Source organism: Aotus nancymaae, unplaced genomic scaffold, assembly GCF_030222135.1.
Source record: "Aotus nancymaae isolate 86718 unplaced genomic scaffold, 86718_ANA_hifiasm-v0.15.2.pri h1tg000092l, whole genome shotgun sequence".
Taxonomy (NCBI): Eukaryota; Metazoa; Chordata; class Mammalia; order Primates; family Aotidae; genus Aotus; species Aotus nancymaae.
The window spans coordinates 3,102,764-3,129,449 of record NW_026988507.1 but is presented as its reverse complement, the minus strand read 5'-3'; the positions used below and the strand labels follow the sequence as shown (position 1 = coordinate 3,129,449).

Sequence of the window (26,686 nt, the reverse complement as noted above, 5' to 3'; positions counted from 1 at the left end):
TTGCTTATTTTCTGTTTAACAAAATATTGCTGACTCCATGGTCATAAATATGTTTTACTCTAAAAGTTTTATTGTTTCATCTGTCAATTTATTTCTGCAATCCATCTGCTATTGACTCGTATGTAATATGAAGTAAACATTAGAATACCTTTTCTTCCATTTGAATGTTGAATTGACAGCACAGTTTATTGAAAAGATTATCCTTTTTCCTACTGCATTGCAGGATCACCTTTATCATAAATCATGCCGTCATATATGTGCAGATCTGCTTCTGGATTCCCTGTTGTGTTTCATTGAACAGTTATCTGTTCTTGCACCAGTACCACACAGTTTTTATTGTCATAACTTTATAATAATAGTTTCTGATATCTCATAGTGTAAGTCTTCTATATTTATTCTTCAAGAATGACTTGGTGATTCCCAGCTTTTATATTTTATATGAACTTTAGGAAAACTTGTCAATTTCTGGGAAAAAAGAACCTGTAGCTTAGATTTTGATCAAAATTGCATGGATGAACGTAGAACTAACATCTTTATAATATTGAGTCTTCCAATTACTATGATGCATATACTTCCATTTATTTGGCTCTCCTTTAATTTTTTTAGTAATATTTTTTAGTTTTCAGTTAGAGATCTTGCATATTTTAAATTAGATTTATTTCTAGGTGTTTGAGTTTGTGATGCTATTGTAAATATGTTATATTTTCTATTTGTTCATTGCCCATATATACAAATACAACTAATTTTTATATGTCAACTGTATATCCAGCTCCCTTCCTATATTCTCTTATTAATTCTAAGAATTTGTCTTTAGAGTCTCTAGAAATTTTGAATGTGCATTATCTTATTGTCTGGAAATGACAATTTTATTTCTTGCTTTCCAGTCTCCATGGCATTTGTTTCTTTCTCTTGTTTTTTGCATTGGCTAAACTTCCTTCTGCAATGTTGGATGGAAATGATAGTGGCCATTCTTGACCCAGTCCCAATCTTGGGGGGATGTTTTTAATATCCTGCCATTGAGAATGATGTTTGCAATGGATATTTTGTAGATATTCTTTATGAGATTAAGGAAGTTCTGTTCTTAATTGATTACATGTTTTCATCACAAATGGATGCTGCATTTATCAGATGCTTTTTCTGCATTTGAGATGATCATGTGATTTTACTTCTTTTTCTGTTAATGTGGTAAATTATGTTTATGGTTTTTGAATGGTAAGCCACACTTGCATACTTGGACTAAACTTGCACTCCATTTATTGTATCAGTGGATTTGGTTTCCTAATATTTTGTTAAGAATTTCTAAGTAATGTTTATGAGAAAGATGGGCTTGAGATTTTCTTTCTCACAATGCTTGTCGGGGTGTTAAGATCAAGTTTATGCTATTATAATTTTTTTTAAGTCTGGAAAGCTCACCTTCTGTTTTTGTGTTCTGGAAGAATTGTACAAGACAGCTGTTAATTTTTCCTTAAGTGTTTGGAAGAATTCACCGATAAACTATCTGAGCCCGGACTTTTCTTTTTTAAAATAATGGGCTTAATTTTTTAAAAATACATCCTAAATTATTGATATTTTCATCTCTTCTCCTGTCAGTCTTGGTATAAATTGTATTTTCATAGAGTTTGTCTATTTCATTCATCCAAAGTGACAAGTTTATCAGCATAAAGTTGTTTAAAGTATGCTTTTATTGGCCGAGCACGGTGGCTCACGCCTGTAATCCCAGCACTTTGGGAGGCCGAGGCGGGTGGATCACGAGGTCAAGAGATCGAGACCATCCTGGTCAACATGGTGAAACCCCGTCTCTACTAAAAATACAAAAAATTAGCTGGGCATGGTGGCGCGTGCCTGTAATCCCAGCTACTCAGGAGGCTGAGGCAGGAGAATTGCCTGAACCCAGGAGGCGGAGGTTGCGGTGAGCCGAGATCGCGCCATTGCACTCCAGCCTGGGTAACAAGAGCGAAACTCCGTCTCAAAAAAAAGAAAAAAAAAGTATCCTTTTATTGTCCTTTTGATGCTTATATGATCTATAGTGATATCTCCTTTTTCATTGCTGCTGTTGCAAATTTGTTTTCTCTACTTTGATTTGTCTTCTTTAGATTTTGATGTTTTTAAACAACTGACTTTAGCTTTATTGCCTTTCTCTTTTATATGTTTGATTTTTATTTCTTCAATTGCTTTTATCTTTATCATTTCTTTTTGTAAGTTTGATTCCCGCTCTTTCTCTACTTTCTTGAAATTAACAATTAAATCATTGATTTTCAGGCTTTTTTTTTCCTAATATGGGATTTAAGGCTATATATTTCCTTCTAAGCACGATTTTAGCTTTTCACATGATGTTTCAAATGTAATTTTTATTATTTAAGTTTAAAAACTAATTTCTGGGTTTTTTTTTCTTTATCCCACGGATTATTTAGAGTATATTGTTTAATTTTGAGCACTTGAGTTTTCCTATTTTTGTTGTTGATCTTTAGCTTACTTCCATTGTGGTCAGAGAAGACATTCTGAAAGATTTCAATATTTTGAAATTGAGACTTTTTTCATGTTGCAATATGTTGATTCTAATAAATGTTCTTTGTATACCTGAAGTGAATATGAAGTGGTCATTAGGTACAATTTTATGTACATGGCATTAGAAAAGATATATTAACTGTGCTGTTTATACCTTCTATATCCTTACTGATTTTTTATTTTTCACTTTTTCTGCTACATGTTTGAAAGAGATGCATTAATGCCTCCCACTGTGATTGCTGGTTTGTACATTTTTTTTCTCGTTGTTCTGTCCATTTTTGTTTAGCTTATTTTAAATCTGTATTATTAGGTGCACAGAGATTTAGGATTGTAATTATTTCCTATTAGGCTTATCTATTTATAATTATGAACTGTCTCACTTTATCTCTAATAGTGTTTCTTGCCTTAAAGTTCACATTGTCTGATATTAGTTTAGCTAGACAGCTTTAGGAGCAGAGCCAGGTTTGTATTTGCGTGTATATTTGGCTTTCCTTTCACATTAAACATTTCTTTTTTATTAGATTTAAAGATTTGGGTTTGCTTTTTATCTAATCTGACAGCAGTTACTTCAAATTTAGCTCATTTACATTCAGTGTAATTACTGACATAATTGAGCTTATAGCTACCATCTTATTTTTTATTGTCTATTGAGTTTTTTTCTTTTATATTCCTTTTGTTGTCATTTTATGTTCTTTTTTGCCCTCTTTCCCCAGTTTTTTTTATTATTCAATGCTTTCATTCTAAAACCTTGCAAGTTATACTTAATTCTAATAGTAACTATCCTAGAGATTACAACATATATCCTTGATTTATTACAGAATTATACAAATTAGAATTATACAAATTATTTTTGCCACTCCTCTAATACTGTTAGACCCTTAGACCTTTTAAGTGATTTATCTCTCCTGATTTTGTTCTTCTTACCACACATCTTAATTCTACATAGATCTTATACTACAAAGAAGATTATAAATACTACCTTGTAATCAATAGTAATTTACAAATATCTATGATTTGTCCTCACCAATGTTTTTCATTTCTTCCTTCATGTCCTTATTTTTCTTCTCTTTTCTTTTCTTTCTCTCTCTCTCTCTCTCTTTTTTTTTTTTTTTTTGAGACAGGTGTCTCACGCTTTGTTATACAGGCTGGAACGAAGTGGTGCGATCATGGCTCACTGCAGCCTCAACCTCCTGGGCTCAAGCAATTCTGCAGTCCTCTCACCTCAGCCTTCTGAGTAGCTGGGACTACAGGTGTGTGCCACTTTTTTTTTTTTTTTAATAGAGACAAGTTCTTGCTTTGTTGCCTAGGCTAAGATTATTTTCCTTCTGCCTGAAGAACATCCTTTAGTTTTTCTGAAAACATCTTTATTCCACTTTCATATTTGAAGGATATAATTCTAGGTTGACAATTATTTTCTTTAAGCACTTAAAGTTGACAATATTGTCCTCTCACATCTAAAATTTACGTTGATAAGTCAACTATGAATCTTACTGTTGCTTCTTTGAAGATAATATCTTTTTTTTCTTCTGGGTGCTTTTATGATTTTTCTCTTTATCTTCCATTTTCAACAGTTTGACCATGATGTGGTTAGCTTCAGTTTTCTTTGTTTATCTTGCTCCTTGTTCTTACATCAATATGTAGATATTCTTACCCATTATCTCTTTGAATATTGCTTCTCCTCTATTCTCTCTCTCCTTTTTGGAACTCCAGTCATATATATGTGAGAAGTTTCATATGTATCTTGTTCTTGCCATTGTTTCCATTTTTTTTTTCTCTTTGTGCTTCAAGACTAGATACTTTCCATTTATCTGGGTTCCAGGTCAGTGATCCAGCCCATTATTCACTAATCATGCTGTGTTTCATCTGCTGTATAACTTATCCATTTGGGTTCCTAATTTCAAATTTTTTTTTTTGATGTTTAGAGTTCTAAAATGTACACTTGATTTTTTCACAGATTCCCAAATTTCTAGTGGAATTCTCCTTTGTATTCATCATTTCACTATTTATTTTTCATATTAATTATAACTGTTATAAATTCCTTTTCTGGTAACTCTAATTTTTGGCCCAATTGTGGGTCAGACAGATCTGAGAAGCTTGGTTTTTTTGCTCTGTCTCAGGTACTTTATATTTAGTGTTTACATTCCTAGCCAGGGAAGTATTTATACAAACACTCTATATTTAATGACTCAGTTTAAGAAAATGCTTACAATAATTGAATTCTCCATGTTTCTGAACCAAGTTTTATATCAGAAGACCACATCCTCATCTCGGGGAGAAGAGTGAGGAGAGTCAGTGTCTAAGCATTCCTGAGCACTACGCTTGTGCTTCAGTGTTCCAGCCCCACAGAAAACCCGTTTCTGTACAGCATCATATCCCATAGTCAGTAATACTTTTAGATTTTTAGGAATACTTAGTGTCATTGCTATTTAGAGATTATCTATATCTTATACATTAGATAAATGTGCTCTGATAATATAAATGTTATTTGAGCTAATTAGATAAACTTTGATTTCAATAATTGATTTCAATTATTGAAATGCACATCTTTAAAACTGATGTGCTTTGTCTAAGGACTAAAGGATTATTTGTGTTCTCTGTCAATATGTATAATACATGTTATATATTGTATCTATATTATATATGTATAAATAGAAGATAGTAATGTAATGTGTACAGCTGTTCACATAAATTAATTCATCTATATTTAGCTTCCTCTGTATCCTGTTCTCTTAAGCTCATTGAGGGCAGAGGCAGTTTTCTTGTATCTTGCCACTCTGCAGCACCTAACACAATACCTTTCATAAACATAATCTGGGCTTAGCAAGTCTGTGGTTTGGATTCACTTGCGAAATCTACCCATTGCTTTAAGAGAAACCAATATTTAAAAGTAGACTTTTCAATGAAAGGATATTACAGATATTACTTGCTTTGTTTAATAATTGTCTGCTTTGGAGATGTGTTTGCATTTTTAATGAGTGCTTTAATTAGCTTCTATTATCTATATTAGAAAACAAACTTAGAATAGTGCCACTCTGTAAGTTAACTATGCTAGTTTAAAATATATTTGAGATGGAATTTGATTAAATAATTACCAAAAAGAGATATGTAAAACTGTATAAGATAGCTTTGGCAGCAATATTGATTTTTTCAATAAAGTACTGAATATACCCAGTCAAATTCAAACACTTACTAAATAATATTTTGCAATTTTCAAAAAGCCTTAACATTTAGCCCCTCAGTTCATTCCCTTAATAACTTCATAAATTAGGCAAAAAAGCAAAGAAGTAGAGGATCATGGGAAGCAAGGATTTACCTTTACCCACATTTACATTTATATTGTCAGAGTCAGGACTTGAACTGAAGTCTCCTGAGGCCTAATTTGATCCTCTATCTGTATCAACTAGAAATACCTAAAATAACTCATATGTCTATAAAGATAAATGTACCTGTAGAAAATACATCGTTCAAAACACATATTTAATTACAACTTCTTAAATGTGTACCCTCTTCCTTTTTCTTACAGCTTTTTATCTCTACCTAGATTTTAAAGAATCAAAACACACGTAAACATCTGCCTAGAGCAAACACAGTCCTCATGACTGGAAGCTCACGTTAAAGCCACGCCTAAGGGAAGAAGAGAAGGCAGGGCTGATATTTTGTTTATTTTAGTCCTTCTGCTTAGTTTTTCTTTCCAGGCACTGGACTGAACTTATTTTTCAGAGCCAGAAATTATCATTGTTTGTGTATCTAAATTTGTTAATACTCTGCTTTTAGAAAATTTTAGGTACAGTGGATTCCAAGAGTATCTTGAGAACTTCTTAGTGGTAAAATCTAAATTGTGGGGTTCAGTGAAGAGCCAACGAACACAAACTCCAAAGAGCAATTTGTACAAGTTGGAGGATATAAGACTCTTCTGCTCTTCTAGCATGAGGCACAGAGTAGGTGCTTACTAAAGTTAATCAGATGAATGAATGAAAAATACCTTAGTCCCTAGCACTGTCCCCTCAGTTCACCCAAAGATTCTCTGTGATGGCTGTGCCATTATTAGAGCAGCAGTTTATTTTCTGTGCAATTTGTAGAAGAAAACCAGAAACCAAATTGTTATCCATGCTCCAAACACTATCCTTAGTTTATGCCATAGCAAGTAAGGTCCTGCCATTTTCACATAAGGCTTGCCCCATGCCAGTCTGTGAAAAGGAGGGTTAGTAGTTGACCTGCTTTGGTATGTGTATGCTGCCTCCCATCTTAGAGAATTCCTGCTATTCACAGTCATTGCTGGAAAGAACAAGCCTAAGTGGCCCTGTCCCCACCCCATGTCTGCCTTGCCCCACTCCAATGAGACCAGGGCTAGACTCATGAGCCACAACAATCAGACTCTCTCTTATGACTCTGAGCCAAGTTACAGCAACTACAGCCAGTAACTGTGGACTGCAGCTGAGCGCTACTGTCCAGCGAGGGCTGAGGTTGGCGCCAATGCAAGCCAAAGTCAAGGACAATCAAAGCTGCTTAAGAGCAAGATTATAAATAAACAGATGAAGCCAAAGTCTATGGAGAAAGGAAATTAGACATGCTTTTAAACAGCAAAGAGTATGCAACACTCACGGGGAATTAATAATAATAATATTTTTTAAAAGCAAAGACAGTCAAAAGAGAAAGAGTCAAAGGAGAGAAAGAGTCAGAGACTAGAGACCAATCAACTTGAGTTTCTGACTCTCTCTTTCTCAGCTTTGGTCGCTATGAAGTCCAGCTGGACTTTGTTTCCTGCTGGAGTCTGCAAAATTGCTGGCTTTATCTTTACAGTTAACTACTGTTTTTAATTTGAGTTAATTTCAGTGAGATTCGATTCCTAGCAACCGATCATCTCTGACCAACAGACTTCCCTGTCCCCTACTCCCCTGGGAACCAGGTGCTTCAGTTTGGCCCTTTTCTCTCCCGTCAAGAAAGAACGGGATCTGAAAAAGTTTCACACTGTCAAATACTGAGTTTGCTGACTCTTCCAGTAACATTTTAGAAGAGCACAGCAGTGAGAAGGCCACATGAGAGTAATGAATAACAATTCACGATACCATTTTTGGCGTCAGTTGTAATCTATTTCAAGAGGGACACCAGAACACATTCTATTACCTCAGTAGCAGATCACTCACTATCCCCTTTTAGATGGCTACTTTCCATCACACATAAAGCTTTTCCTTCCTCCCACACTCCATTCACCACATACTATATAAGCTCTTCTGTCCATTGTAAATGCCTTGAAAACTGGGATTGTCTCCACTGTCGTTGTATGCTCACTGCTCTCACACTAACAGAGACAGCACTCATTTGAATGGATACACGTTCTACATATAATTTAATGGATATTCCTTCTCCCTTTCTGAGAGTGAATATTTTGAAAACTTCTGGGCCTAATATTCAGATAACACCTCCTCAAAAACCCTCCTTTTCCTTTTTGCCACTCCCTCTGCACTTCTGTGTGTCCTTGCACTTCTGTGAGACCTCCTAAAACTGAAGAGCATGAGGAAGACAGGAAATTAGTATTAGCTTTTTCTTGGTCTGGGAAAAAAAAAGACTTAGAGGTGGCCCAGTCATATTGACAAAGTGTTGATTAAAGAAGCCAGTATCAGCAATTGAAAGGGACTTTCTAATGCAGGCCTACCTCCCATTCTATCTGGGCATCTCCAGCATCAGCCCACAGTTTCTCAGACTCCAGTCCATTCCATGCCATTCATCACGCTGACTTTCCAGTGAAGACACAGAAGACAGAGAGCACATTTGCATCAATTCAGGCACAGGTGTATAAACCCAGTGGCTCCAAGCGACTACACTGTGCAATGTTTACTTACTTGGAAAAAGGGCCATTCTCACAGATTCTATTTAAGGCCAATGAGGAAATATTAATAGAAACTCTTGACTCTAGAACTATTCATAAATCTGTTTTAGAATAATTATTTTCCTTCAGAAAGGACCACAGTTTTTGACAGACTGTGATTAATGTTTTATTTCCCTTTTCTATATCATTGAAGGCAAGGGTAGTATTCAGAACACTCAAAAGTCATATACAGAAAAAAAAGAAAATGTTTTTGGCATGCTTGGATCTCTATCATATTATGTTCTTGTCTTTTCTGGTACAATTGTAGGATTTATTTTCTAAACATTCCAATTTTACAGCATGAGTCATTGTTAATGTAGAAACCAACTGAATCATCCATCCATCCATCAATGAATAGTCTAGTCTTCTTTTTTCTTCTATGTGCTTATCATTATACTAAAAAAGGTATTAGGAATTCTTCCATTTCAAGCACTTCTCCCTTTCAATTATTTTGTTGGCTTCACAGATAATATAGTAAAGCTATAATAAACTTTGTGTTGGTTCAGATTTCCATTCAAAACATTGAGTTGGAAACTAAAATCAAGTGTACTCTTCAGTATCTCAAATCTGATATCTTCCATGCAATCATCATCATGAGCCCCCTTTCCCATTATGATTCTATGGAGATTATATGGGAAAATATAATCAAATATATTGTAATATAGATTACATGGAAAAAAACTGTGAATTAAAAGGAAGATTTGAACTTATTATGCATTATTTCTGAGAGATAACTCAGAGAAATCGTTTGTCCTAAACAATAGCTTCTATCTAAAGCACTATGATATTGACTCCCAGGTAGTTCCCAAGAAACTAAATTGCTCTTACCGAATTATCCTTTTAATACATCCACGTTACAGACTTATCAACTAGCTATTCATTAAAACGCATGGCCTACCAAAATCATATTTTAACATCTTTAGCTTTTAAATACTAGAAGCCATTTCAATGCTTAGAAAAGTCTGGTGAGCATGATTACATGTAGAAACTTTCAGATAGAATATATCCAAAACATGTAAGTGCATTAAAAATGTAAATATATTTCAGATAGAATGTATCCAAAAATGTAGATATGTTGATAGACTTTGCCACTTTTTTGCAGTTTCACATCATGTCTTTACTTGTAATAACAATAATTGCTGCAAGGATAATCAACTACATTCCCATTCCCCTATCCCTTTAACCCCAGTATTGTATTATACAGTTTTCCATCCAACATGCTGGCAATCTGCAAAGCATCTTTCTGACATCAGGAGGAGCATCTAGATTTCCTTTCAGGGGCAACACATTTTGGTATTAGGTTGAACCATAAAATTCCCATTTTTGGTCAGGAATGATTGACTACTGGCAGTTTCATATGATGCAAGCTAAACTGCTTTCCTTGGGTTTGAGTTGCAGTCCTGAGAGTCCCTTGTTTGTCGGCTTGGGCCAGTTACTTAACTGCTGAGCCTTCTTGTGTGAAATGGTAATAACACCTGCTTTGTAGGATTGATTATTAACTTAACATAGAGGCTTAGCAATGACGAGTAGGAGCACCGTGACTAGAAACAGTTATTGTTCAAGAAATAGCTAATAATACAATATAATTACCAGTATAAGTAACTTAGAAGAGTTTCCTCACTTTTCCTTTAGCCATTTTTGCATATATAGTGAAGGTAATGGTTGCTACGGTAGAGAGAAATGGAAAATATTTGTGAAACAAGCACAATTTTTAAAATCCCAATAATGTTAAAGGCCTTTCATTCCTGTCTTGTATGCTCTCTTATGTCCTAGTAAGGTCACAGATAAAGTTTGACACACACTCGGTGGAGTGTCTAAATAGGAAATGTACTGAAGCAAACCAAGAACAGAGTTAAAAAAAAAATCAAAGCACTGAGCAAACATTCTGGATTTTTGGCAGAGGAATCGGACTGTTTGAATCCCCATGACTCTTTGAGTTATTAATAGTGATGCATTTGCCATATTTTGAGCAGATATATATTTATGTCACGCACTATCGGTGCATGGAGACTTTCAAGGCTTTATGGCCATTTAAAAATGTCTTACCTTGGAAGAGAACAGGGCAAGGAGGATGCCATTTTGTCATCTGTGCAGCACCTAACACCCTGTGTTCATTAAATGCTATGGGAAAGATGGGCACTACAGCAAGGCCTGGAATGTAGCTCCCATCTGCTCTGCCAGAAGCCATGATGAAGTCACGAGTTGCACAGCAGTAGTAATTCGCAGCTATTTATGACCATTTTAATAGCGAAGGTCTAGATTAGAAGGCTGTGTTTACATGCTGTGCAGCAGAATGGTTCCATGAATCATTCCCACAGTAACTTTTGGTCAAACCAATCAGCCAAGCAATGAAAAATGAACCAGTTGTTCTTGAAGTTGTGATTAATAGATCTCTAAGTTAGCCTCTACTTTCCTGATTTTCTTCCATACCTGAGACAGAATTAACTCCTGTCCATGCCCACAGACTCTCCTCCTATGTCTTCCCAGCAAGCCACAGCCCTGCTACCCTTTCTGCACCCAAACTCAAAACCCTAAGACATCAGGTAAGTTAAAGGAGCTTTGGAAACTCTGTAGAGCACCCGTGCACATAATTAAGGTGACATTATTTTTAGCACATGTTTATTTTCTCATTGTCATTGCTCCATTATGTGACTTCAATTAGTGACCCTGATGACTCATTTGCATCCAGATCAGTAAAATCCTTTCATTTATCCCTTTAAACTGACTTGAAGTTTTAGTAATTATCACTTTCATACAGCCTGAAGGTCAGACTATTTCCTTTTGTTTTGCTAGACAGTTAATCCCCTCATTAAAGGTGACAGAAAATGAATAATTAAACAGCCTATTTTCATATTTCAGGTAATGAGAGGCCCTAAGATCCCAGAGGATGCCATAAGAGGAAAAGTCGGAAGAGTGTTGAAGACTCTGCCTACTACAAATATGTGAGTTTCTGTCCCCTGGCCTCATGGTAGAAAAGGTTTGGCGAAGTCTCTTCTAAATTGAAAGAAAACAAAATGAAAACCTTAGTTATTGGGCTATACTCTGACAGTTAGTAGCTGTGTGACTTGGAGCAAAGCAGCTAATCTTTTGACACTAAAAGTTTTCTCAATTATATAACAGGAATCGTAATGGTAACCATTGTATGAGCATTAAATGCATGAATGAGTGACAATACTTACAGTGTCTACCACATGGTAAGAGCTCTGTAATGTGTTAATTATATTATATCGTTTTCATTATCACCAAGGCAAGTTATCTGAATGCTGTGGGTATCAGGCCTCAGCCAAAGAACCACTTGCAGAGTGTCGAAAAGTTTCCTTTGGTCTACTGGGGCAAGGATTAAGAGTAAATTATGCTTTACTCTGGAGGGAAAAAAACCCAAGTAGCCACACCTCTAGGGTCTTAGGGAATTCAACTTTCACCAAACCTGATTTCTGATTACTCTAAAAAGATTTTTTTTGAGGGTGGAGGTGGTAGAAGGTAGAAAGCCATAATAGTCAGGACCCAGATGACCACACTTGATGAGTGAAGGTGAAGCCACCCACAGCAGCATCCACTGGTGCAATCTAAATCCCTGCCTCTAATCCCAGGCCCAACAGCCTCTGCGCCTTCCTCACGTTCTCCAAATCCCAGGAAGCCGGCTCACCTAGGGCTTCACCGGCCCTGTAGTGTGGGAGACTGGGCAGGGACCTCCTTTTGCATTCTTGACTCCTGTCTCATTTGGCCATGTTTTAGGGAGAGCTTAAGTTCATGCCGACTAAAAATGGACTCACCCTGCTAAGGAAATCCAAGCCCATTGGGAAATATCTTTAAGTATAATTTGGTCATTTCTTTTGCTGCTTCAGGCTGTGGACCTTACAAAGCAGAGATAGTGCCCTTCAAGATGCAGAGTTCAGGGAAAGCTGCTAAACAGAGTGGGGTGGGAGTCTTGGCTGAGTTTGGAAAGATGACTAGGGTTTGATTGACAGAGTGATTGCGTGGAGGTGGGAGATGTTTGAAGTAAGTGAGGAGGAATGTGCCTAGAACAGGGAATATCCTGAGAGGCTATAAAACAAGCTATATAAGGGAGTACAAGTGGCTAGAGCTGCTCAGAGACACAGACCAGTGCAGAAAGAAAGGTCTGAGGGTTAGATCAAGGTGTTGGACTTTATCCTGCATCAATACAGATGGTGAAGGGTGGAAGCAGTGTTTTAGAAAAGAAAAAGTGTGTAGTGCTGTGCATGCGGCATTGGTAGAAATGGGCTTGATGAGAGGAAAATTACTTAGCAGACTAGGGCCTGAGGTTATGGGGACCTATGAAAAGGAAAATAAAATGGATGAGGGTGGCGATTTGATTATACACAGAGGGGGTGGAAACTGCTGCTCAAAACTGAGTCTTAAAATTTGTTATGTCATTGCTTTACCCAAAATAGTCGATCCTAGTTGGATTTTTGTGGGGAATATATTTTGCCCCTTTAAAGAAGATTCTAGTAAGAAGCAGCTTTAATGCTGCTTGTGGAAGGAAAAAGTCACCAGGAGAAAGAGTGAATACAGTGCATGAGTAAAGGAGTGATGGAAAGTGACAATGGCTTTCAAAAGAACGCAGGTGAATTGACGTGTATTATGACAATCACAATCTTACAGCAACTTCATTTTCTTGTCAATATTGGGAAATACTTTCTAGATATTCTAATAATGATGCAGTTAGCAGTGTACAGTTTTTAATTTAAAAACTTATAACACAATTAGAAAGTTAAATCTGGAGAACTTAAATATCCTGTCATCATTTTACAGAGGAATTGACAAGACCAGAGAGTAAACAACGCACCCACAGCCACCCAGCAGGTGTATGAGGAGTCCATTGCCAGAAGGTAAATGCTTTGCTCCCCGCCCAGTGCTCTTTCTCCTTGGCCCCAAGAGTCCACAAAGACCATTGTATTTATTTATTTTTCAAAATACACATTGTTATCAAAAAAGGACTATTTTTATAGCTGAAGTAAAAGAGTTGGTGTTTTCCATTTTCTCTTTTTAAAGTCAAGAGCTGTTTTCTCAGATAAATTATTCGCATTTTCCTTTACTGCATTATTCTTCTTGCTTGTAGAATTAAATAATTAACCTTGAGGTAATCTTTGTGTTAAGACTCCTTAGCCTAGGGGTGTAAGTTGCCTAGTGGGAAGAAAAGTGAGTGCCTATGGGAAAGTACAGACTTCTAGGCATTCCCCAGCTCCCTTGGACCCGCCTTCTCACCTGGTGTTCAGGATAAGGTGAAGTCATGGAAAAGCATCAGCAAATGCGCCTCTCAACCTGCCTTGCCCATGATGACTGACATCCCAGGCCCCAGAGTGGAGGCACCCTCTCCTCGCAGGGGGACACCTCCCCACAGGGAACCCATCAGCCTTAGTTCTCTGTTACCCCTTCTTCCCACCTCTTTGTCTTTTCTGTAAAATGTTTAAAAGCAAAAATAAATCTCTCCCATCACAGCCTGTTCCTTTTCTTTTTCCTCCAACCTTTTTTTTCCTTTCTCAGTCTCTGCCTTTCATCCAAGTGAAATCGCTTTCCTCCACCTCAGGCAAATACACATTAGGGCCTTGCTTCCTCTGCCTCCAGGGCCCTCAGCCTTCCCTTTGTGGCACCTTCTCCCTGAGACCTGTTTCTTTCTGCCTCCTAGTGAACCCACTCTGGACAGGGATGCCCCAATAACAGCAGAGAGTTCCTGTGGATGGTCCCCTCCTCCATCTCAGTTACCTGGCCGGGGCTCAGGCCTTGGAAGTCCTCAACTTTTTACTTGGTTAATCTCCTTGAAACAATTCTTCATGATACCAAGTGCCCTGATTCTTTGTCTAAAGTTAGAGTGGGTGAGTGTCAACCTTGATATTCATTGTTGATTCATATTCATGAAAGATTCTCCTAAAGTTTGATTGGTGAATGCCTGGGCCAAGCACCATAAGCCTAGGTGCACTGTGCCATATCCATATCAAGAGGCTGGGAATCTTGGTGGGGTCAAAGTCCCTCCTGTATCCATGAACCATTGTATTGCCTCTCCCAGCATGTCTATGAGAGAAGGGACAGCATAAACTCTGCCACAGGAGGAGGAAGACTTCTCTCTTCTACTCCATGGGACACAGGGAGGGAGCTGATAGATGGTAGCCCTAAGGGCCCAAATTTAAGAGAGTAAAGTGAGATGAACATGTTGAGATTGTGACCATTTTCCCAGAAGAAGCAGAAGGTATAATGCATCAAAGTTAGAACACTAGAAGGGCCTTGGCATGGCCCCTGACACCAACTCGGGCAGAGAGGCCAGACTCCAGCAGGTGGCAGCAGTGGCAGTGGAGGCAGCACAGGGACCAACATGCAGATGGGGCTGGCAGTGACTCTGGCAGGGAAGGATGCAGTGCCTCAGAGATGAGAGGATGCCAGCTGGGGACTCAGGCTCAGGTGCAGGTGTCACTAGGACTGGGCTTACCTCCCACCCACTAGCCTGTTCCACAAGGATCTGTTCAGATACAACGTCCCCCTAAGGAGGAAATTGGTAGACAAGTAAATACATCTTCACTCTCCAAACCTCTCTCTCTTTTTTTTTTTGAGATGGAGTTTTGCTCTTGTTGCCCACGCTGGAGTGCAATGGTGTGATCTCAGCTCACCAGAACCTCCGCCTCCCAGGTTCAAGCAATTCTCCTGCCTCAGCCTCCCGAGTAGCTGGAATTACAGGCACCCATCACCACGCCCGGCTAATTTTGTATTTTTACAAAATTAGAAATGGGGTTTCTCCATGTTGGTCAGGCTGGTCTCGAACTCCCAACCTCAGGTGATTCACCCCCATCGGCCTCCCAAACTGCTGGGATTACAGGCATGAACCACCGCGCCTGGCCCAAAACTTCTCTTTAACTTCCAGGTAAGACTCCTAAACCAGAAAAATCAGGATCTCTATTGCTAATTACATGCTGGGTGTCCTTAGGAAAGACATTTAAACTTTCTGGACTTCAGTTTTCTCATCTGCAAAATAAGGATATAAATAGTAATTATTTTGTACGATTATTGGAGGACAAAATGACAATCTGAGCAAGTGAAATGCTATGCCTAGTACCAGTGAGCCCTCAGTAAATGATAGGTGGGAAGGCTTCTATCCAGGATGGTAGAATTTGTTGACTTGCAAGATGATAAGGATTTCCAGATAGAGCTGGGTGAGTAAGCATTGCTTTTTCCAGTTGGATAACCCTGAGATCTGCTGCTGGAGTGGGCTCTGGATGTGAGCAGGAGGCAAAACACAGGGAAAGTAGCCCGAGTGCTGCTGAGCTTCTCAGGTGCTGATTTAGAAACTGCCAATGCATACTACATAAGGAACTAAATATACTGGCTCAGTATCTAAATGTGCTATCTAAATGGCAATGACCGTTGATGACAGATGTTCCCTAACAACTTCCTCTCCCAGAATCTTTTGCACCCTACACATTCTGGTTGTTCAGATTCTGTCTGGAAGAAATAAAATTCCCAAATGTACATCAGATTGTGTTTTTTCCCCACATCTTCACCAGGCTTGTTTGATTATCTTTTTACTTTTTCTTAATCTTTTCTATTACATTGCAATTTAATTTTTATTTTTCTGACCACTAGTGAGACTTAGAATCTTTTCACCTATTTATTGGCCCTTTGCATTTTCTATTAGACTTTCATTACTTCAGTTTTACAATCAAATGGCATCATCTTTAGAATCATTCCAAGCCCAACATTCATTACAACCGCTCCTATTATTTCATTTTGTTTTCTTCTCTTCTTTAAACTTCATGCCTCTGATTAATCAGTTTAATTTTAATGGCTGGGCACAGTGGCTCACACCTGTACTCCTAGCACTTTGGGAGGCCAAGGCAAAAGTATCACTTGAGAGCAACCTGGGTGATATAGTGAGACCCTGTCTCTACAAATAGTAATAATAATAATAATAATTTTAGAAATATATGATGCTTCAGGACACACGCCAGCTTTTGTTTGTCTTCCTTTACCAGAGTCCTCACCATAGATAGAATTCTTTCATCTTTTGGATTAATCATGATTCAGGTCTTGAAATGAAAACTAAAATAAATTTTCCTGTTTGCCTTTAATCTCAATTTGGAATTAGTCTAGATTGAATGAAAATCACCTACTTGATAGTACTCTAGTTACGTTTTTGTACTTTCCAAAGAGCACAATTGGAGGCAGAATACTGTAGAAGAAATTTTCAAGAAGATTCAAGTACTAGATTAAGGATGTAAAAGTCCCTGGTTGCATACTGCTGCCAGTCTCCTTGCAAAAGTCTTCACAGGCAAAGCCATCCCTCCTTGTCTCGATCTTACATTGTGCCTGGTGGTTTTACTTGAGGATCCTGGGAAAAAGAGACTTATAGTGACGATGAGGAGATTTGAGATTTTAGGAAGAAAATGGGAAGTTTCTGGAATTTCAGAAATTTTCAAACTTCAAAAACTGTAATAGTTGTTTCTAGCTCTTTATTTTATTCCATCTCTATAAAATTCCACATGTGGAAATAATGTGTTTTCTCATATTTATCTCTATTCAGTCTTGCATTTAATACATATTCATTGAAAACTAATTATGTGCCAGTCTTGTGCAATGAGCAAAGGAGATGCAATAAAATTACCTGAAAAACTTTTTAAAAGGATATTTTAAAAATTAAAAAAAAAAAACCTTTTAAGAAATGCATCCTAAGGTCAGTTAAATAAGAATCTCTTGGAGTAGGATCTATGCATCAGCACTTTTTAAAAAGTGCCTCAGGTGATTTTCATGTGGAACCAAGAATGGAAATCGCTGAACATGATGATCTCTGATATCCCTTGTAATAAACACCTCTATGATTCTAAAACGTTGAAATTTGGGCAGTATATCAAACTCTTTAGTAATTTTTAAGTTGGTAAAATGGGGATTCTACTTCATGTTCCCACACACTGCAATGGAGTTTAGTATTGGCCTGAGTGGTTGGCTTGAAAGATGTTTGTTAGTGGCCAGAATCATTCATGAATCTTATGCTTTTTCCTCTCCTCCTATGCTGATCGTGTCTCTAAATGAAACATTAATATATGCTTTTGTTGAGCTGAAAACTAGATGAACTGAGGGGGGTGAAATGAATGGACAATTAGTCCTGTAAATCACTAATCAAAGGACAGCCAGCAACCACTTCTTCTGTCCCCACTTTGAGGTTAAAAACAAAAATGCTGTGTTTGGAGGTGGTAATCTGAGCTTTTGTCAACAAAGAGGAAAGTGCAATAGGGTTATAATAAGACCCACTTCAATAAATAGTTTTTTACGCAATCCGTAGCTATTCAGCCAATCAATTAATTATGAATTGCAAACATATTTCACCCAGGAAGTGTTTGGTAACAGTTTGTGCTTGACAAAGACAATGTGTTCAACATAGGATCTAGCCCAAATTCACTAACAAAATATGATATTTTTACTGCAAAAGTGACATAGGAGACATTACTGGGGAGGCAAAACCTTTAATACACAAAGATACTCCATAAAGCTTTAATTGCATGGTAAATCCATAAATGTAAAAGAAACAGCCTCATTTTGAATTTCCAGTGTGAAATGTTTTGGGAGCCGTCTGCGTCACTGTTAAGAAATATAATCAATGAAAGGTATGAGTTCCCTGAGAAGCTGCTTTGATCATGCAAACATGAACTTCATTTTTAGATGTAACTAGTGTCTTCTTTCAGGTGGTTGTTGATCAGGTTCTTCTCTGCTGAGTCAATGAATGATAAACACACCCAAAGCTTGGTCCAATGTGAAGTTTGATGTCCCAGGTCACAGATGCAGGGAAACATGAGGTCATAGCACCAGAGGTTTGAGTTCTTCAGTTCAAAAACCATAATGGAGCATGAAAGAATGCTCTGATGTTCTCTGAAGTTTGATGTATATAATTCAAATCTCAAATAGAAATACATTTCTCCTCCCACTGAATTCAATTGCTTTGTAAGTGGTCTGATTTTTTTTTAAATTGATTTTTTGTACAACTGAAGAGTCTATCTAATATTTGTGTTGCCTTAATAATAGAAGCCCAGGGATGCTATGACTCTCATGTATCAAAGACCTGTGCAAAGCCACAAGGACATGAAGATCAGGATGACATCACTCTGCCCTAGATGAGCTCACTTTCTAGGGGAACCAATACCTACATGAAAGTGTTGTGGAAGTCCGCCTTTAAATGCTTCAAAATGCATCTGGTATTATTTTATGACAAGAGAAAGATCACCATGGTTTTCACTGATCATCAGAAGAAATAAATACTTATTAGAGTTTTATGTTTATATTATTTATATATTTTGAAATTGTGGTAGAATACACGTACAAAATTTACCATTTTAACCATTCTTACATGTACAGTTAGGGGCCTTAAGTACATTCACTTTGTTGTGCCACCGTCACCACCATCTACCCACAGGACTCTTTACATCTTGCAAAACCGAAACTCCAAACACATTAAAAAATAGCTTCCCATTTCCCCCTACCCTGAACCCCTGGTAATCACCTTTCTACTTTCTGTCTGTGAATTTGGCTCCTCTAGATTCTCCATATAAGTGGAATCATCCTGTGTTTGTTCTTTTGTGGTTGGCTTGTTTCACTTAGCATAATGTCTTCGAGGTAAATTTTTTTTAAAGAGCCAATAAATACTTCCAAGTGTCTCATAAGCAACCAGCTGTGCTTGTTCTAGCTGAGGTGCCTCGGTTTACTTACAGATCTTATTAGAAAGTTGCTTCTTCTCATGGTAAAGGGAGTTGATGTCATTTTATACATCTTTGAAGGAATTCAATATCATTCATGGGTTATCCATTTATGGGTTCTCTGAGTGCTCAAAGGCACCAGCACTGACCCTAATAAGCTGTTGGTGGGGGTCGTGCAGCCCTTCTACAAGAAAGCCAGAGACAAGGCAGCCTGCCTGACTCAGAGCTGCCAACCCCCAGCCCACACCAGCTCTGTGCTTGATTATGTGTATTACCATCTGGTATGTGGGTTTAGCAGTAAGAATGGGAGAATCAATCAGGCTTTCCATGTCATATGTTGCTATTCTTTTGTTTAACACTTGTTCTATGGCCAGTACAGCACCAAGCACAGCATAAAACCTGGAATTACTTGATACACTCCCTGTCTATTATCCAAGGGAAATTCTGCCAAACTTGCTTCAGGGGATTCCTCTCAGTCCACTGAAAAGTCGCTTTATTTCCTAATGCCTTCCAAATACAGAGTCTTGATAGTTTAAAAACTAAAAGCTGCGCTTTAGAATTTTAAGTAAGACCCATTTCAACAAGAGTCTCTCAGCAAATTTCTCTATACTTCATTAAGTTTCTATCTTGAAGAAAAATATATCTCTCCATTTTCCATGGTGTTAGTGCAGGAAATGAAGCAACCACTTCCACTCACTATTTCCCTGGCAGTTTCTGTTTAACAAAATGTGATTTTAGCTGAAGCTTTATTTGTGATTTTAATCACAATTTATATGTTGGACCTCAGTAATTAGAAATTTGAGTGTTAGTCATAGAAAAGCTACTTCCAAGGGACATTATTTTACCAGGATGCCTTCCAATGTTGTGATCTCTTAAAAACTCTGTAAAGTCACATTATTTGCCAATGTTTGTAATAGACATGATACCTGCCTTTCTCTTATGGCCTTTGGAAGACTCCCCAATTCTTCCCCGGACTCCAGGGAGTACTGGGATTATTCAAGTGCTTCTTATTCTCAGCTAAGAGACAGAAGTTTCATTTTTACAGTAAAGAGCCTCAGCCTGCAGAGAACAGTAACAGCTTCTTGAGCATGTCAGCCCTTGCACATACGACTGCCCTGCTGTGTGCAAAAGCAGTTGGAATTTCCTTTCCCTTTCTCTTAATTGATATTCCTCCACTCTTGTTAGGTTTGCCTTTACCATCCATTATCAAAAACTGTGTAACAGAACTAGTGTTCTTTAAAAACATACACAATCCCCTCCCAATGACTTGGGGATGTCTCATTCATTCTATAAAGGAAAGCTGGTCACTAGGTTTGGTCTCTGGGATGTACTAAGATGCTCAGACAGAGTCCCTGTTCTAAAGGAGTAGGGGAGAGGATTTACACTCAATTACATAATACTGTACAAGTCAGGATATAACCAGAGAAGGCTATGGAAATTTAGAAGATGGGAAAATCCCCAGATTTGGGAATCACAGAAGGGAAATGAAAATACCTCATTTTTCTTGAACACATACTATGTATCAGGCACTGTGTTAGGCAGCTTTCAAACATGATTTAGTTCAATCTTCACAACCATGACATGATGAGGCATTTTTTGCTCCAAATTTGGCAACAAAGAGAAAGAAGCTTGTCCATATCTGACTGTTTGCTCAGCTTTCATGCTTTTTACTGCATTGTTCCATGCTGATGACACTCCTGCTTCAGATCCTATTCCACTGTTCTACCCCTACATCTCAAAAAGAGGAGAAAGATTGGGAGACTTCAAACAAACAGATTTTACCCAGATTTGAACTGCCTTTTAGTTTGCACCAGAAATCCGTGGGACCTGTGTGCAGAGAAACATATATGTCCAAAGAGTAGCCAAAATGCAATTCATTTTTTTAAAGAATGTGATTTTAAGAATTGTATAGCAGGGCACAGTGGCTCATACCTGTAATCTCAGCATTTTGGGAGGCTGAGGCTGGCTGATCACCTGAGGTCAGGGGTTCGAAACCAGCCTGGCCAACATAACGAAACCCCATCTCTACTAAAAATACAAAAATTAGCCAGGCATGGTGGCAGGCACCTGTAATCCCAGCTACACAGGAGGCTGAGCAGGAGAATCAATTGAACCTGGGAGGTGGAGGTTGCAGTGAGCCAAGATTGCGCTGCTGCGCTCCAGCCTGAGCAACAGAGCAAGGCTCCGTCTCAGAAAAAAAAAAAAAAGAATGAATTGCATAATTTATTCAGAGGCACACACTGGGGAAGCCTTTTGTATATTCAATTGGGAAAGAGGAAAAAACTAAGTCTAGGACTTAGGTAATTTACTAAAAATTTACTGGGATTAGGGAAAGACACAAAGCCATGACAAAGGAGCACACTTGTATAGAGAGAGCAGCTATCGGAATTCAGATTGAGCACACCTTCATGAGTACCCACTATGTGCCACTTAGAGGCTTGCCTTTTACACTTTTATCTTCACAACAAATCTGTGTGTTGGATGCTAATCTCTCCCATTTGACACATGAGGAAACTGAGTCCACATAAAAAGTAAGTGATAGAGTTTAGATTCAAACTCAGGCCATTTGCCTCAAGTCCAACTAATGACTTAAAAGCAAAAGTATTTGAAATCTGGAAAGAGGCTTTTCAATTCGTTAAAACCTGGCCTGTCAAAGCTGGAAATGCAGCTCTCTCCACACTCTGGTCTGTCACCTTAGCACCCTGCACCAAAGACAGAGAACGTTACCCCTGGGAACAGCCCAGTGTCTGGCTCTTAGCACATATGCACATGCCTCAATTCTAGCTCAAAATTACATTACCCTGGTTTAGAGGAGGTTGCCTCCCCAATACTTTTACTACTGCTTGATCTGTAGAATATTCTTAAGATAAAGCAGCTGTTCCTACCCCAGAAGCCTTAAGGTTGCCGGCACCAAACCCTCCAGCTAGAGTGGGAATGAAGGTCCCCAACATCAGAGACTGCCAACAAGGTACAGGCCTCAGAGTAAGCCTTGATGAGTTAGCTAATGGCAGCATCTGGCTTTCCATTGTGATCTTCTTGCTTCATGACACAGCATGTTTTTAGGAAATCCCGCTTTCATTTTTCCTGCTGTACATTAAACAAGGTTTAATAACATAGTCTGGAAATACAGGTGGGAAGTAGATTTGGGAAGTTAGACTATTTGCAAATTAAAACTATAACTTGTGTTTGAATTACTCCAAAGTTGATATCTTTTTCAAGAATAATAAAGAACAAATATAGCAAATTAAGTAAATTCTATTCTAATTCATTACAGTCTGAGTAAAACAGGATATTATCTGTTTATCTAAGTGTATGAAAGGTTATATATTAAAGCCTGGAGCATAGGTTATCAATAAATATTTATATAAATGGATAAATGTATGGTGATTTTAGGATCTTGCCAAAACCAAGAGTGACAGCCTTCTTTGGTTAGGCCTAATTTTCAATCTTTATACTAATGGTGGGGGGATCACGGTGGTAAACAGTTGAAAGTGTCTGCTGCTCCTTTATTCTCTGCCCAAACAATATTAAACCACCTTTGCATGGTATCTGCACTCGGTTCTGACTTCTGCTAGTGTGGTTTCTTTCCTCCTCGCTCCCCTACCCCTACTCCAATGTCTGTGTACTACCTGGACCCTTCATTTTGTACTTTTCTGGTGGATAAATACAGACGGTTTTGTCTTAAAGCTGTAACCACACTCGAGGTACAACTGGAAACTGCTTCAATAAGGGAAGGCAGTGTGAACACTTCAGTACCTCCTCCCCTCCCCTCATTCTCCTTGCCCTCCTCCCTCTTCCTCTCTCCCTCATCTTTTTCTTCTTCTTCTACTTATTCTAGAAATGTTTCAGATTAGAAAATAGTCTGTTACTTGGCTGTTTAAAAAAGGTGATATGTATTGAGTCTCCTTATCTTAGAGATTAAGTTCTGTGTTCACCTAATGTGCAACCATTTATTCACTAAGTGAGGTGATGATATGATGATGATCTACAGCAGACTGGAGGCACCCTGCAAAATTACCATGTCTTACATCTTCCTATAATTCTTTTATGTGTAAATTAATATACACAATGAAAAATAATTGTATACAACAAAGTGAACTGCTATGCTAGGCTCTGATCCAAAGAAATTGTATGGATTGATTTTTGGCATCTAAGGGCACTTTAACTTTTACCTCCTATCAATGAAACTATGTTCCTTTAAATTAGCTCACTAGAAATCTATGCTAATTAGAATAATGAAAAATTGAAATAAATAAGGTATGTAGAGCAAGAAAATATTCTTGATTCAATTGTTTCATGATTTCTTTTAGCACATTACATTAATGTTTTGTTTCAAAATATGACAGTTATCTTCCCAACATGTTTCTATTTTAAAATGACCTTTACTATTAACATATCTACATGGTGTCAAGTAACTAGAAGACAAATACAAAATTCAAATGAATATTTGCAGACACACCCTCAGTGTGATGAGCCTTGACTACAAAAAGGATGTTGATAAGCTCTGTCCTCACCAATTATTATTTGTTCCTTTTGGAGGTACATAGTCTGTCAAAGCACCTGAATTATATATTTCTAGTCTGAAAATAAATTTAATAGAGCAAATGCTTTTTAGGTCACAGTATGGCAAAGGTGACATTTTTATTATGGAAAGAGTGAAGGTCTGTTTTTTGATCTGCTAAAAAAAAAATAGATTGGCATAGAGTTTTTTTCCTGTCACAAAATTGAATATTTTATTTTGAGATTTTAATTTTCGAAAAGCACCATCAGATAAGAAAATGAGTCTTTGTCATATACATTTTGTCCCAACTTTATAATAATTTATTACTATTATAGTATAAGGTTTTAATAGGTAGTTAGATCATTTGAGCCAAATCATTTGCCAATCTAAATGTTAATTATTCATTTATTGAAAATTTCAAAGTTGTGAGATCGTGGACTGTGTTCACCATGAGTGTTTGTAAAACCTTATTTTTACAAAACAACAGTATTGGTGCTGGCATAAGTATAGTCATATAGATCAGTGGAATAGAATTGAGAGTCTAGAAATAAATCCACATGTCTATAGGCAACTGATTTTCAACAGTGGTGCAAAAACATTTAATGAGGAAAGAACAGTCTTTTCAACAAATAACACTGGGACAACTAGATAACCACATGCCAAAGAATAAAGTAAAAAAATATATTTACCTCACACCAAATTATAAAAATTAATCCTAAATAGATCAAAGGACTAAACTTAAGAGCTGTAACTATAAAATTCATAGAAGAAAATGGAGTAATAAATACTTGTGACATTAGATTTGGTAATAGTTTGTTAGGTATGATGATATAACCACAAGCAACAAAACAGAAAATAGAAAAATTGGACCTCAGCAAAACTAGAAGCTTTTTGGCTGGGTATGGTGTCTCACACCTATAATCCCAACACTTAGGGAGGCTGAGATGGGAGGATTGCTTGAGCCCAGAAGTTCAAGACCAGCCTGGACAACACAGTGAAACCCCATCTCTTAAAAAATAAAGAAAACTACTAAAAACTTTTGTGCTTCAAAAGTCACTATTAGGAAGGTGAAAAGACAACCCATAAAATGGGAGAAAATATTTGCTATCTGGCAAGAGACTTATATCCAGAACATATGTGAACTCCTATAACTCAATAATAAAAAGATTAGGCTGGGTGCAGTGACTCACACCTGTAATCCCTGCACGTTGGGAGACCGAGGCAGGTGGACCACCTGAGGTCAGGAGTTTGAGACCAGTCTGGTCAACATGGCGAAACCTCATCTCTACTAAAACTACAAAAATTAGCCAGGCATGGTGTCAGGCACCTATAATCCCAGATACTTGGGAGGCTGAGGCATGAGAATTGCTTGAACACGGGAGGCAGAAAGTTGCAATGAGCCAAGTTCACACCACTGCACTCCAGCCTGGGGGATAGAGTGAGACTATGTCTCCAAAATAATAATAATTATTATTAGTAATAAAATGATTAATACCTCAATTAAAAAGTAGAAAAATGATATGAATAGACATTTCTCCAAGGAAGATACACAAATGGTCAATAGCACATGAAAAGATCTCAATGTTATTAGTCATCAGAGAAATGCAAATCAAAGCTACAATGAGATACCACTTCACACCCACTAAGATAGCTAAAAACAAAAATTCAGATAACAAATGTTGACAAGGGTGTGGAGAAATTGGAATCCTCCTATGCTGCTAGTGAAAATGTAAAATGATGCAGCCACTTTGGAAAATAGTCTGTTTCTCAAGCAGTTAAACAAGGAGTAACCATATGGTCCAGCAATTCTTCTTCTAGGTAACACCCAAGAGAAGTGAAAGCATTTGCCCACACAAAATTTTGCATGCAAATGATGACAGTATTATTTATAATAGAAAATAGGTGGAAACAACTCAAATGTCCATCAACTGATGAATGGATTAAGAAAATGTGGTATATCTATACAGTGGAATATTTTATGGCCTTAAAAAAGGATGACCTACAGGCCAGGCACAGTGGCTCATGCCTGTAATTCCAGCACTTTGGGAAGCCAAGGCGGGTGGATCATCTGGGGTCAGGAGCTCGAGACCAGCCTGGCCAACATGGTGAAACCCCATTTCTACTAAAAATATAAAAATCAGCTGGGTATGGTGGCCAGTGCCTGTAATCTCAGCTACTCAGGAAGCTGAGGCAGGAAAATCACTTGAATCCTGGAGGCGGAGGTTGCAGTGAGCTGAGATCATGTCACTACACTTCAGTCTCGGGGACAGAGTGAAATTCCATCTCAAAAAATAGAAAAGAATGAAGTACAATACATGCTAGAACATGGATGAAGCTTGAAAACATTATGCTAAGTGGAAGAAGCCAGTCATAAAAGATCACTAGATTATATGGTTCAACTTATGTGAAATGTGCATAACATAACAGGAAAATCTATAAAGACAGAAGGTAGATCAGTAGCTGCCTAAGGGTGGAAAACATGGGGGTATGGAAAAGGGACATAGCCAAAGGGTATGTGGTTGCTCTCAGAGGTAATGAAAAATGTTCTAAAATTATGGCGATGGTTCCATGTATCTATGAAAATACTAAAAATCATTGAATTGCACATTTTAAATGGATCAACTGTATGTTATGTGAATTATTTCTCCATAAAGCATTAAAAATAAGTGAAACAATCTTACTCTTTAAACACTAGGAAAGAAACTATCCAGGGGGTACATTGTGGGGATGGTTTATCAGTGAGACTTTAGCAGAAGGCAGGAGCTTCTCCCTTGGTTTTGTATGGTTTTTTTCAAAGCTGCAAAGTTATGAATCATTAGTGGGTATTCATTGCCCTGAAGGATAGAATCTGCTCTAAAAACACTGACTCGTTCAGAACGAAACCACTTCAGATCTTAAAAAAATGAAAATGAAAGTGAAGCCTAAAGCAAACTGAGTGTTTTAATTAACTTAAAATATTGGAGGCTTTCTTTTTTTAAAGAAATCTCCTTTGCCATTTTTCTCTAATGCATGGAAATAAGAATGCATGTTTTACATGTTCTAATACATTTTTTTGTAGAACAATAATGTAATCTAATTAAATATCCAAAGAGAATTTTCTAGATGTTGACTTAAGTTGGCTACTCT

General features: G+C 37.5%; 1 protein-coding gene across 1 annotated transcript in view; it reads left to right on the top strand.

Moving 5' to 3' along the window:
* Positions 1-3,607: 3,607 nt before the first annotated feature.
* Positions 3,608-26,686, top strand: part of PCED1B (PC-esterase domain containing 1B) — a 125,126-nt gene continuing 102,047 nt past the window's right edge. The window contains 3 exon segments of the mRNA XM_064369804.1: positions 3,608-3,755; positions 11,231-11,313; positions 13,145-13,221. The gene's annotated coding sequence lies outside the window, so the exon portion shown is untranslated.